Consider the following 11,930-nt stretch of genomic DNA (forward strand, 5'->3'; position numbering starts at 1 on the left):
CAACCTCTGTCCATTGACAACAAACTCGCCTCCTTTAGTGTCCAGCAACACTACAGCTCCATATGGTCGAACCTCCTTGATGGTGAATGGTCCAGACCATCTCGATCTCAGCTTCCCTGGAAACAATTTCAATCTAGAGTTAAAGAGCAATACCTGATCGTTTGGTGCAAAGCTTCTGTTGAGGATCCTCTTGTCATGAAAAGCTTTTGTCCTCTCTTTGTAAATCTTCGAGTTTTCATAGGCCAGGTGCCTAATTTCCTCCAGCTCATGCAACTGCATTGCTCTCCTCTCCTGAGCACTCCTTGCATCGAAATTCAGCAGCTTCACTGCCCAAGCAGCTTTGTACTCAAGTTCCACTGGAAGATGACATGCTTTTCCATACACCAAATGGAATGGTGTAGTCCCCAAAGGTGTTTTGTAAGCTGTTCTGTATGCCCAAAGAGCATCATCAAGCTTCACTGCCCAATCCTTCCTTGTGGTGCTCACAGTCTTCTGCAGAATGTTCTTGATTTCCCTGTTGGAAACCTCTACTTGCCCACTCGTCTGAGGATGGTATGGGGTCGCCACTTTATGCCTTACGCCATTCTTCTTCAACAAGTTTTCAAAGATTTTGTTGATGAAGTGAGAGCCTCCATCGCTGATCACCACTCGCGGCACACCAAACCTGGGAAAAATGACAGATTTGAACATCTTTAAAACCCCCTTTGCGTCATTTGTGGGACTAGCCAGAGCTTCCACCCACTTTGATACATAGTCAACTGCCACCAGAATATACTCATTCCCATAAGATGGTGGAAAAGGTCCCATGAAGTCTATACCCCACACATCGAAAATCTCGACTTCCAAGATGAAATTCTGAGGCATCTCATTCCTCCTGCTGATGTTCCCTTGTCTCTGACATGTGTCACACCTGGAGATAAAACTCGCTGCATCTCGGAACATCGTCGGCCACCAATACCCAGCTTGGAGAATTTTCGACACAGTCTTGAAAGTGGCGAAGTGACCTGCATAAGAAGATCCATGGCAATGAAACAACACTCCTGGTATCTCCTCGTCAGCTACACATCTTCGGAAGATTCCATCAGAGCAATGCCTGTATAAATAAGGCTCGTCCCAAAAGTAGTGCCTCACATCCTTTAGAAACTTCTTCTTTTTGTTTCCCACAAAACCTGCAGGTTCCTGCTCTGCAGCAAGGTAATTTGCAATCTCTCCAAACCATGGGAAACCAGAATGCCGATCTATGTCAACTTGGTTGCAAAAACTCGTCAGAGCAGGTGCTCCGGTGGGGAGCAGGTGCTCGTCGAACCCAGAAACTTCTATGGCGTAAACTTGTTCATCAGGAAGGCTGTCATTTAGTGGAATGTCATCATCTATCTTCAGCCTCGACAAGTGGTCTGCAACACCATTATCAATCCCTTTTTTGTCTTTAATCTCTAAATCAAACTCCTGCAGCAAAAGGATCCATCGAAGGAGCCTTGGCTTGGCGTCCTTCTTCGTCAACAGGTATTTCAGAGCTGCATGGTCTGTGTGAACAACAACTTTCGACCCAACAAGGTAAGACCTGAACTTCTCAAAAGCATAAACCACTGCAAGAAGCTCCTTTTCAGTTGTGGCATATCTGCACTGAGCCTCGTCGAGTGTTCGACTAGCATAATAGATAACATGGAGCCTCTTTTCTTTCCTCTGTCCCAGCACTGCTCCCACTGCATTATCGCTAGCATCGGTCATGACCTAAAAGGTAGTTCCCAATCTGGTGGCTGGACAATAGGAGCGCTGACCAAAGCTCCTTTTATCCTGTGAAATGCCTCCAAACATGCATCATCAAACTCGAATTTCACATCCTTGCACAGCAGCTGCGTCAGGGGCCTGGCAATCTTCGAGAAATCTTTGATGAAGCGTCTGTAAAAACCTGCGTGGCCCAGAAAACTGCGAACCCCCTTGACCGATGTTGGTGGCTGCAGACTCATCATCACCTCGATCTTTGCCCTGTCCACCTCGATCCCTTTCTCTGAGATTTTGTGTCCCAGCACGATCCCATCTCTTACCATGAAATGGCATTTCTCCCAGTTAAGCACCAGATGCTTCTCCTCACACCGCTGCAAGACCCTGCACAGATTAGACAAACAGACAGAAAAGGAGCTTCCATAGACAGAAAAATCGTCCATGAAAACTTCCATTATGTCTTCAATCAGGTCAGTGAAAATCGACATCATGCAGCGTTGGAATGTTGCTGGAGCATTACACAAGCCAAATGGCATTCTGCGATATGCAAAGGTGCCATAAGGACATGTGAATGTCGTCTTCTCCTGGTCGTCCGGGTGGATTGGGATCTGAAAGAAACCTGAATAACCATCTAAGAAATAGTAATAAGGATGGTTAGCCAAGCGTTCAAGCATCTGATCGATAAATGGTAAAGGAAAATGATCTTTGCGAGTTGCAGCATTCAATTTCCTGTAATCTATGCACATTCGATGCCCAGTAACAGTTCTAGTTGGTATCAATTCATTCCTATCATTTTTTATCACAGTGATGCCACCTTTCTTAGGAACTACATGAACCGGACTGACCCAATTACTATCTGAAATTGCATAGATCACACCAGCTTCTAGAAGTTTCATTATTTCTTTCTTTACAACATCTTGTAGATTCGGGTTTAACCTCCTCTGATGTTCTACAGAAGTCATTGATTCATCTTCTAGATGTATTCTATGCATGCAAAGATCAGGAGAAATCCCTGGAATGTCATCTAGTGAATATCCTATAGCTTTCCTATACTTTCTAATTTCACAAAGAAGCAAGGCAATTTCTACATTGTTCAATTCAGAGTTCACTATCACAGGGAATGTCGAATTGGGTCCCAGAAACGCGTACCTGAGCCCCACAGGAAGGGGTTTGAGCTCAAGCTTCGGAGCTCTCAATTCGCTCCAAGGTCCATCAATCAAACCGTCGGGAGCAGGTGCTCCAGGGTTCAGAGCAGGTGCTCCGTTGGCTTTTTCTGCAGGTGAGCTCTCCTCGCCTTCTAAACTCATGTACGCCACCTGCCTTTGCATCCTCATGCTTGCATTCAGCATTTTTGCAAACCCATCAGCTTCTTCACTCAAATACCCATGTTCTCCTTCAGCTTTGGTGAGTGCAACTTCGAGAGGATCGATGGCCAAAACCTCTTCAGCAACCTCTTCAGCAATGCCTGAACCATCATCTATGACAAATGTCTGTCCGTCCAGCATTGGTTTCTTGAAGAGTTTATTCATCTCAAATCGCACCACCATATCTCCCAGCTGGAGATCTATCACTCCTTCTTTCACATCTATGATTGCACCAGCTGTGCATAAGAAGGATCGACCCAATATCAAAGGATCCTTGGGTTCTTCATCAAGCTCCAGAACCACAAAATCTGTTGGAATGAGTGTATCACCTATCTGAACATGCAGATCCTCAAGTATACCAACAGGGAACTTGGTTGATCTATCAGCAAATACCAGCGAGATTTTCGTCGGTTTGAATCTGGTGTAACCCAATCGCTTGGCTACAGAGTAAGGCATCAGATTCACACTTGAACCTAGATCGCAGAGAGACCTTGCAAAAAGTACATTTCCAATCCTGACTGAGAGAACAAACCTTCCTGGATCACTTCTCTTCTTCAGCACTTTGTTCTGAAGCACAGCACTGCACTCCTTCGAAACCATCATGACACTCTCTTCCTCCACAGCTTTCCCAGACACTAACCCCTTCATGTATCTTTTAAGGGCTGGTATCATCTGAACAGCATCAGCTAGAGGGAGCTTTACAGTTAAATCCTTCAGCATCTCCCTGCACTTTGCATCCTCTAAGTCCTTGCGAGACTTCTTTGGTGGAACTGGGTAAGGTACCTTAGGCGTGTAAACTCTTGCAGGAATGTTTGCTGGAGCAGGTGGCTGGAGCAGGTGCTCCCTCGTTGGCTCAGGGTGCTCCTTCGTCAAATCTACGTCTGGAGCAGGTGCTCCAGATTTTGGAGCAGGTGCTCCGATGGAGGAAGAGTGCTCCTTCGTCTTTTTTACGTCATGAGCTGGTTCTTCTTCTTGGAGCAGGTGCTCCACGTCCTTTTTCTTCCTCTTTTCTGAGACAGAGCTTGTTGGTGCAGCATGTAGAGTCTTCCCACTTTTAAGCTCAATAGCATTCACAAACTCATTCCTGGGGTTTTCACCTTTTCCAGGAAGAGTTCCAGGTGATCTCTTCACAGCTTCTGCAGTCTGAGGTACCTGAACATCCAGCTTCTTCACATGAGTCCACACAGCCTCATACTTGCCATTCAAATCATTGTACATGGTGTCCACTTTGGCATTAATCTCCATGGAAGACTTTTGCTGATTAACCAGCAGCTGTTGCATCAAGTTTTTCAGCTCATCCTGCGAGTTATTTGAGGAACTCGAAGAAGGCTGTAGACTTGTGAAAAGCAACTTCTGCTGATTTCCACCTTGAAATCGATTCTGATTGGTGATGAACTGCTTTCCTTGGAAGTTGCTGGAGAAGTTCTTCTGAAATCCTGACTGGTTCTGCACTCCTTGCTGCGGATAGACCTGATCCTGAGGGTTCTCAACATTGTTGCTTCTGTAGGACAAATTCGGGTGGCTTCTGAAGTTGTTGAAACTGCGATTCTGCACATACCCTTGTCCATTCACGAAATTTACCTCCATCTGATCATTATTCTCTGCATCTACAAACTCTTGGGCAAGAGGTGCATCGGCAACCTCATCAGCAAAATGCACAGATCTCTGGTTCTCTCTCAACAGCAGATTCACCTTTGCTGTAAGCTCATCGATTTTGCTCAACTCCACACTATGAACTGATTTGCTAGACCTGTCATACTCTTGGGATTTGTTGCTGGAGCTTGCAGCTAAGTTCTCAATCAACTCATAAGCAGCTTCTTTGGACTTAGTCATGAAATCGCCATTGCTAGCTGCATTCAAAGCATTCCTGTAATCCCAGTTGACACCATCATAAAAGGTTGACAGAATCTGCTCATCAGAGAACCCATGGTGAGGGCACTCTCTTCGGTACTCCTTGTACCTCTCCCAAGCTTCGCAGAAAGCTTCACCAGGTTGCTGTTTAAACGACGAGATCTTGTTCTTCAGAGCTGCAGTTTTTGCCTTAGTGTAGAAATGGTCCAAAAATGCTGATCTGCACTCTTCCCATGTAGTCAATGACCCAGGTGGTAATGACTTCAGCCAGCGCAAAGCTTTGTCCGCAAGTGAGAATGGAAAAAGCTTGCACTTCAAGAAATCGGCTGGTATCCCGTTTGATCCAGTCGTGCTGCAAATCTCCTCAAAATTCTCGATGTGGTCCATCGGAATCTCAGCAGGAAGCCCATGAAAGAGGTGCTGCTTCACCAATGAGATCAGCTGAGGTTTGATCTCAAAGTCTTGCCTCTGAATGGTTGGAGGAGCAATCGCAGCCCTGTTGTGACTACTACCTTGGAGTCATTGGTAGGGGAAGCAATGGCCTCAACCCACTTGGACACATAGTCCACATAAGATGATATGAAAGGCCCCATAAAGTCAACTGATTCAGACTGGATATACTCCTAGTTTCTACTGCAATAGAACAGTGATGTGGTTGTAATATAAAGGATTCGAAATCCAGAGGACCAGTGTTACTCTATGGATTTGTGAGGATTGAATTAAAGCGAAGACGAAAGATGGTTTGTTTTGAAAACTAAAAAGTAACAGAATGGCAAACAACGATTTAAATTCAAATAAAAAAAGCACTAGACCAAAGCAATTCGCAGGAATTTCAGAGAATAGAATCAGATGACTATTCAGGGCACAAGTGTAACGCAAGTCTCGAACTCAAACAGAAAAGCTTATCGATCCACTGTCGTGATCTCGATAACTTTGTCTAACAACCTAAATCCTAAACTGTCGTTTGAACCTAGAAAATTGCAGACAAGCATTAGCTAGCAGGTTTGATCTGTTCACAATTTGCCTTAACTTCAACTGTCGTTGGCTAAGGACAAATCGCTCACCAATGTTTATTCTAGCAACCTATTACACTTTTGATGAACAGATTAACCTAAAATCGCAGATTGAGTGATCAATTCAACCTAAGCATTAAGTCTAACAATGGTGAAGACAATAGATATTAAGCCCTATTTGCATCTAATCCTTTAACTCATGAAATCCTTTGAACGCTCTAATCTAGCTAAGAGATCTACTCAGACATGGAGAAAAGAAACACAGAAACAGATGGAAAGGAATTCATGAATTAAAATCGCAGAAGAGATTATAGGGTTCAGAATTCTTCTCAAAGTGTAGCAGATTTCTTCTCCCAAAAGCTTACAAATAAAAACTCTCTGGTTCTGGAAATTGTAAAAAGAAAGCGTAGAAAGTCTGTGGAAAAACGTGATTATAAAACACAGGCGGCTGTCGACTTTTTATTCTCTTTCTCCTCCTAAAATTAGGTAAAAGTCGATTTCCTTATTTTACTCCCGTCTGGAGCAGGTGCTCCACGAAGGGTCCAAACCGGGAGCAGGTGCTCCGGGGATGATTTCTCCAAAAACGTGTGAAATAGCTTCTTATTGCTCAAATTCATCTCCTTTTGCTCCAATGCCTCCTAAACACTCCAATCTTTTGATAAGACCTCTAAGTCACCTGAAACTTCCTGAAAAGACTCCAAAAACTCCTAAAACAATCAGTAAACACAAGTTAGAATGAGTCAAAATCTCCACTCGTCATCAACTCCCCAACAATCAAAGATTTCAACCTCTAGTATTGGATTTTGAGGCATCTCATTCCTCTTTGAAATGTTTCCATGCCTCTGACAGACATCACATGCTGAAACAACCATATGAGCATCCTTGAACATTGTGGGCCACCAAAACCCACTCTGAAGAACCTTGGCTACAGTCTTGAATGCTCCCATGTGACCCCCAAAAGCCTGAACCATGACACTCTTGCAACACAGGTTGCATCTCCTTCTCAGCAAGACACCTTCTATACAGCTGATCTTTGTTCAGGACATACAGGTAGGGCTCATCCCAATGGTATCTTTGGACATCTCTGAAGAACTTCTTTCTGTGGTAAGCATCAAGTTCAGGTGGTTCCACTCCACAAGCAAGAAAGTTCACAATATCAGCAAACCAGGGCATTCTCTTCTCTTGGATGTGATCAACTTCTTCAAACTTTAAATAAGAGTTGAGCACCATCAATGATTCCTCAGGAAGACTGTCATTAAGAGGGACTTCAGAGTCTACTCTTAACCTAGAGAGATGGTCTGCAGCTCCATTCTCTATACCCTTCTTGTCTTGTACTTCCATATTAAACTCCTGAAGTATAAGAACCCATCTCAATAGTCTAGGCTAAGCATCTTTCTTGGTCATCAGATACCTGAGGGCTGCATGATCAGTATATACAATGACTTTTGATCCCACCAGGTAGCTTCTGAATTTATCAAAAGCAAAGACTATTGCCAACATTTCCTTCTCAGTAGTAGCATACTTCTCTTGGGCAGAGTCAATGGTTCTACTGGCATAGTAGATGACATGAAGCTTCCTGTCCTTCCTCTGGCCAAGTACAGCTCCAACTGCAAAATCTGATGCATCAGTCATAACCTCAAAAGGAAGGGACCAGTCTGGAGTCTGGACTATTGGTGCACTGACTAATGCATCCTTGATCATCTTGAAGGCTTCTTCACACTCAGCATCAAAGATAAAGTCAACTTCTTTAATCAACAGCCTTGTCAAGGGTCTGGCTATTCTTGAGAAATCTTTAATGAATCTTCTGTAAAACCCTGCATGCCCAAGGAAACTCCTTATCCCTTTGACTGAAGTGGGAGTTTGCAGATTCACCATCACTTCCACCTTTGCTCTGTCAACCTCTATGCCCTTCTCAGATATCTTATGCCCAAGCACAATCCCTTCCTGCACCATAAAGTGGCATTTCTCCCAATTTAACACCAGGTTATGCTGCTCACATCTCTCCAAGACCTGTGACAAATTAGAGAGACAATCCGAGAAGGAGGAGCCATAGACAGAAAAATCATCCATGAACACCTCCACCTTCTGTTCAATGATGTCAGAGAATATATGCATCATGCAATGCTGGAATGTGGCAGGGGCGTTACAAAGACCAAAAGGCATGCGCCTGTATGCAAATGTGCCATAAGGGCAAGTAAATGTTGTTTTCTCTTGATCTCGGGGATCTATGGGGATTTGAAAGAAACCCGAGTACCCATCAAGAAAACAAAAGAAGGGATGGTTTGCAAGCCTCTCTGACATCTGATCAATGAAAGGCAAAGGAAAATGATCTTTCCTAGAGGCTGCATTGAGCTTTCTATAGTCTATACACATTTTGTGTCCTGTTATAGTCCTATTAGATATCAGCTCATCCTTCTCGTTTTTAACCACCGTGATCCCACCTTTCTTGGGCACAACGTGAACAGCAGATACCCACCTTGAGTCAGAGATTGGGTAAATTATCCCTGCCTCAAGGAGCTTGAGTATCCTGTGGGTGCATATGTCAGGAGAGATCCCTCTAATATCAGCCAAAGAGTATCCTATGGCTCTCCTGAACTTTCTTATCTCACTAAGCAATGCACTCTCTTCATGCTCTAATAAGCTATCATTGATGATCACTGGATATGTGGAGTTTAAGCCCTAGAAGGCAAACCTGAGCCCTGTTGGTAGAGGCTTGAGCTCAACAGGGGGTGCATTAGATTCATCCCAATCCTTGTCAAATGCATCTAGTGAGGCTTGTTGTGCTTGTGCTTGTGCTTCACCTTTAGCCTTGTTGCATTGCTTCTGAACAACCTCAGAACCCCCTTGAGAACCCATTTCCTCCTTGGCCTCCGAGTTCATACCGACCTGAATCACCTCGGTGTGGCTGGTCGATATTTCCTCGGCATTTTGAACCCTCTCAAACAGAGCTTGCACACCGACTGAACACACCTTGGTGTGGGTCAAGACTTCATCTCCTTGCACAGAACTCCGAGACACCGACCTCATTTTACTCGGTGTGGCTGGTCGATATATTCTCGGTATTTTGTCATCCTCCACACCGAGCTGAATACCGAGTGAATGTCCCTCGGTGCTGGCCCTTCTTGCTGACACCGACCTCATTTTGCTCGGTGTACAGGTCGATATATTCTCGGCCTTTTGAACCTGATTACACCGAGCAAACAGACCTACTGAATTTTGGTCGGTATGAATGCAAACCCTTGGCGTTTCTGAGCTTCTAAACTGGTTTTCTTTAGCCTCTAAACCTTCATAGTGCAAGTTCAAGTAAGAACTGGTGCTCCCCTCTGGTTTGTGAGAGTTGAAAAGCTTCATGAGCTCTAAAGTTTCATCCTCAAGATAGCCATGGTCTCCATGTTCTTTTGTTAAACCTATCTGAAGATGATCTTCTGTGTTTAACTCCTCTAAAAGCTCATCAGCAAGCTCATCCATTGTCTCAACATAGAAGCATTGCGCTTCTATTGTTGGCTTCTTCATCATTGCATTCACATCAAACTTAAGCTTCTCAGACCCAAGTTGAAGCTCTATGATCCCACCTCTAACATCAATAATAGCTCCTACTGTGGCCGGGAATGGCCTGCCTAAGATAAGAGGATCAACTGGTTCCTCATCCATTTCCAGCACAACAAAATCAGTTGGAACCTCAAAACCACCTATCTTAACAGGCAGATCTTCCAACATCCCAACAGGTAATCTAACTGCTCTGTCTGCAAGTATAAGAGAGATCCTTGCAGGTTTGAACACTCTAAAGCCAAGCTTCTTTGCTATGGAGAATGGCATCAAGCTGACTGATGCTCCCAGATCACAAAGGCATCCAGAGAATAGCAGAGGTCCAATGGCTCAAGGGAGTGTGAAACTCCCTGGATCAGTCAACTTTCTTGGAATGGACTTCTTCTGAATTATGGCACTGCATTCATGACTTAGTACCACCATGCCTTGAAGCTCTTTAGTCTTGTTCAGAATGGCATCTTTCAAAAACTTACCCATCTTTGGCATCATTAGAAATGCATCAATGAGAGGCGTTGTAAGTGGTGTCTCATTGAGTGCCTTCTCAAATACAACTCTTGTCTTGTCTACAAGTTGCTTCTTAAATCTCCCTGGAAATGGGAGCTTGGGTTGGTATGGAGGTGGTGGGACATATATCTTCTCTGGTTCAGGTTCCTTTTCTACCTCTTTACCCTTTTCTTTCCTTGATCTCTCAGCAACTTGATCATCTTTTAAGGCTGCCTCCCCCTCAGTTTGATCATTTTCCTCAATGATCACATTGTTGTGCTCAATACCAGGTACCTCCTTTCCACTCCTCAGTGTAATGGCTTTAGCATATTCTTTGGGGTTGGGTTCACGCTTTCCAGGTAGATGGCCTTGGTTCCTTGAGCTTGAGGCCTGGTTTTGCTTCAATTCCTTGATTTCCTGCTGCATGGCTGCATTCTGGCTTGCAAATACCTTTTGACCCTGAAGCAGTTGTTGCAGAGTACCAACCATATCTGACCCCATATGTGGCTGCTGCTGAACCGGTGGTGGCTGAAATTGATGTTGAGCCGGCGCTTGTTGCTGGAACTGGGGTGGACCAAACCCTGGTGGTACCTTTAGCTGTTGCTGTGAACTGAAACTAGTACCTTGAAATGCTTGTTGTTGCTGACCAAAACCCTGATTCTGAACAAACTGATTCTTGGGTTTAAAAGGCCCTTGAAAGTTGTTCTTGGGAACAAAGTTCTGTAGGGCTTGAGAATTGGGATAGACCTGGTCTTGTGGGTTTGCTACATTGGGATTCCTGTAAGAGAGGTTTTGATTGGCATTGCCATACTGATATCTTTGAAACCTCTGATTCCCAATGTAGTTAAGCTCCTCCTGAGTAAGACCTTCTTCACTGATGTTCTCAAAGATTTGAGAAGGTTCCTCATACTCACCAACATAGTGAATTGGTTTTTGAGAAACCAATTTCAACTTGTCCAGTTCACTCCTCAACTCCTTAACCTCTCTAGTGAGCCTCTGTTCAGAGCTTGAACCTTCTGATCTATTTGATCTGTCATAGTCTTCACCATAAGTGTCATTGCTCATTGCTAAGTTCTCAACTAGCTCTAAAGCAGCATGAATCTCCTTGCCCAGAAAATTTCCATTGGAGGCAGTATCCAGCTGGTTTCTAATCTTGGGAAGAGCCCCTCTATAAAGTGTGCTGAGAAAAGAAGCCTCACTAAACCCATGGTGTGGGCATTGGTTGGTGTAGCTTATGAATCTCTCATATGCTTCACCAAAACTCTCATTGCTGTGCTGAGTGAAGATAGAGATTTGGTTCCTCAGTTTTTCTGTTCTGGAGGTGGAGAAGAACTTAGATAGAAAGGCCTGCTTGCATTGCTCCCTGGTTTGAATGGAGCCTCTTGGGAGTTTCTTCTCCCATTGGTGAGCTTTGTCACCAAGACTGAAGGGGAATAATCTGAGTTTGAAACTGTCCTCAGAAACTCCATTTATCTTTGCCAAGTCACACACTTTTTCAAATTGATCCAAGTGTTCCAAGGGATCTTCCATTGCCAATCCATGGAACTTTGAGTTCTGGACCATATTCAACAAGGATGCCTTCACTTCAAAATTGTTGTTTTGCACAGGTGGTGCTTGAATTCCAGCTCCATACTGGTAAGCATTGGCCCTATCATTCTCTCCAACATAGACCTGTGGCTGCTCATATCTCCTTTGCTGGTGTTGGAAAGGCTGATGTTGGTGCACCTGTTGTCTTTGTTGGACATTGGCCTGATGCCTCTGCTGATGAGCTGGAGCTTGTCCCTGGTGGACATAAGCTTGCTGTTGATGCACCTGTTCCTGATGAACATTACCCTGATGTAACCCTTGACCAGCTCCATTACCAGCTGCATTACCAGCTTCATTACCCTGAGCTTGTTGCTCCTGAGCCGGTTGTTCCATGTCAACCACATGCTCTCTTTAATCTTCCTTA

At 44.3% G+C, this 11,930-nt stretch overlaps 2 non-coding genes across 2 annotated transcripts; both read left to right on the forward strand.

Annotated features, from left to right (window-relative positions):
- The first annotated feature begins 5,007 nt into the window (after positions 1-5,007).
- LOC112084825 lies at positions 5,008-5,114 on the forward strand. The gene has a single exon (XR_002898484.1). It is a non-coding gene; the product is annotated as a small nucleolar RNA R71 (small nucleolar RNA).
- A 6,066-nt stretch (positions 5,115-11,180) lies between these two features.
- Positions 11,181-11,287, forward strand: LOC112084765. The gene has a single exon (XR_002898426.1). It is a non-coding gene; the product is annotated as a small nucleolar RNA R71 (small nucleolar RNA).
- Positions 11,288-11,930: the final 643 nt, after the last annotated feature.

Source organism: Eutrema salsugineum, unplaced genomic scaffold (genome assembly GCF_000478725.1).
Source record: "Eutrema salsugineum unplaced genomic scaffold, Eutsalg1_0 scaffold_4, whole genome shotgun sequence".
Classification (NCBI taxonomy): domain Eukaryota; kingdom Viridiplantae; phylum Streptophyta; class Magnoliopsida; order Brassicales; family Brassicaceae; genus Eutrema; species Eutrema salsugineum.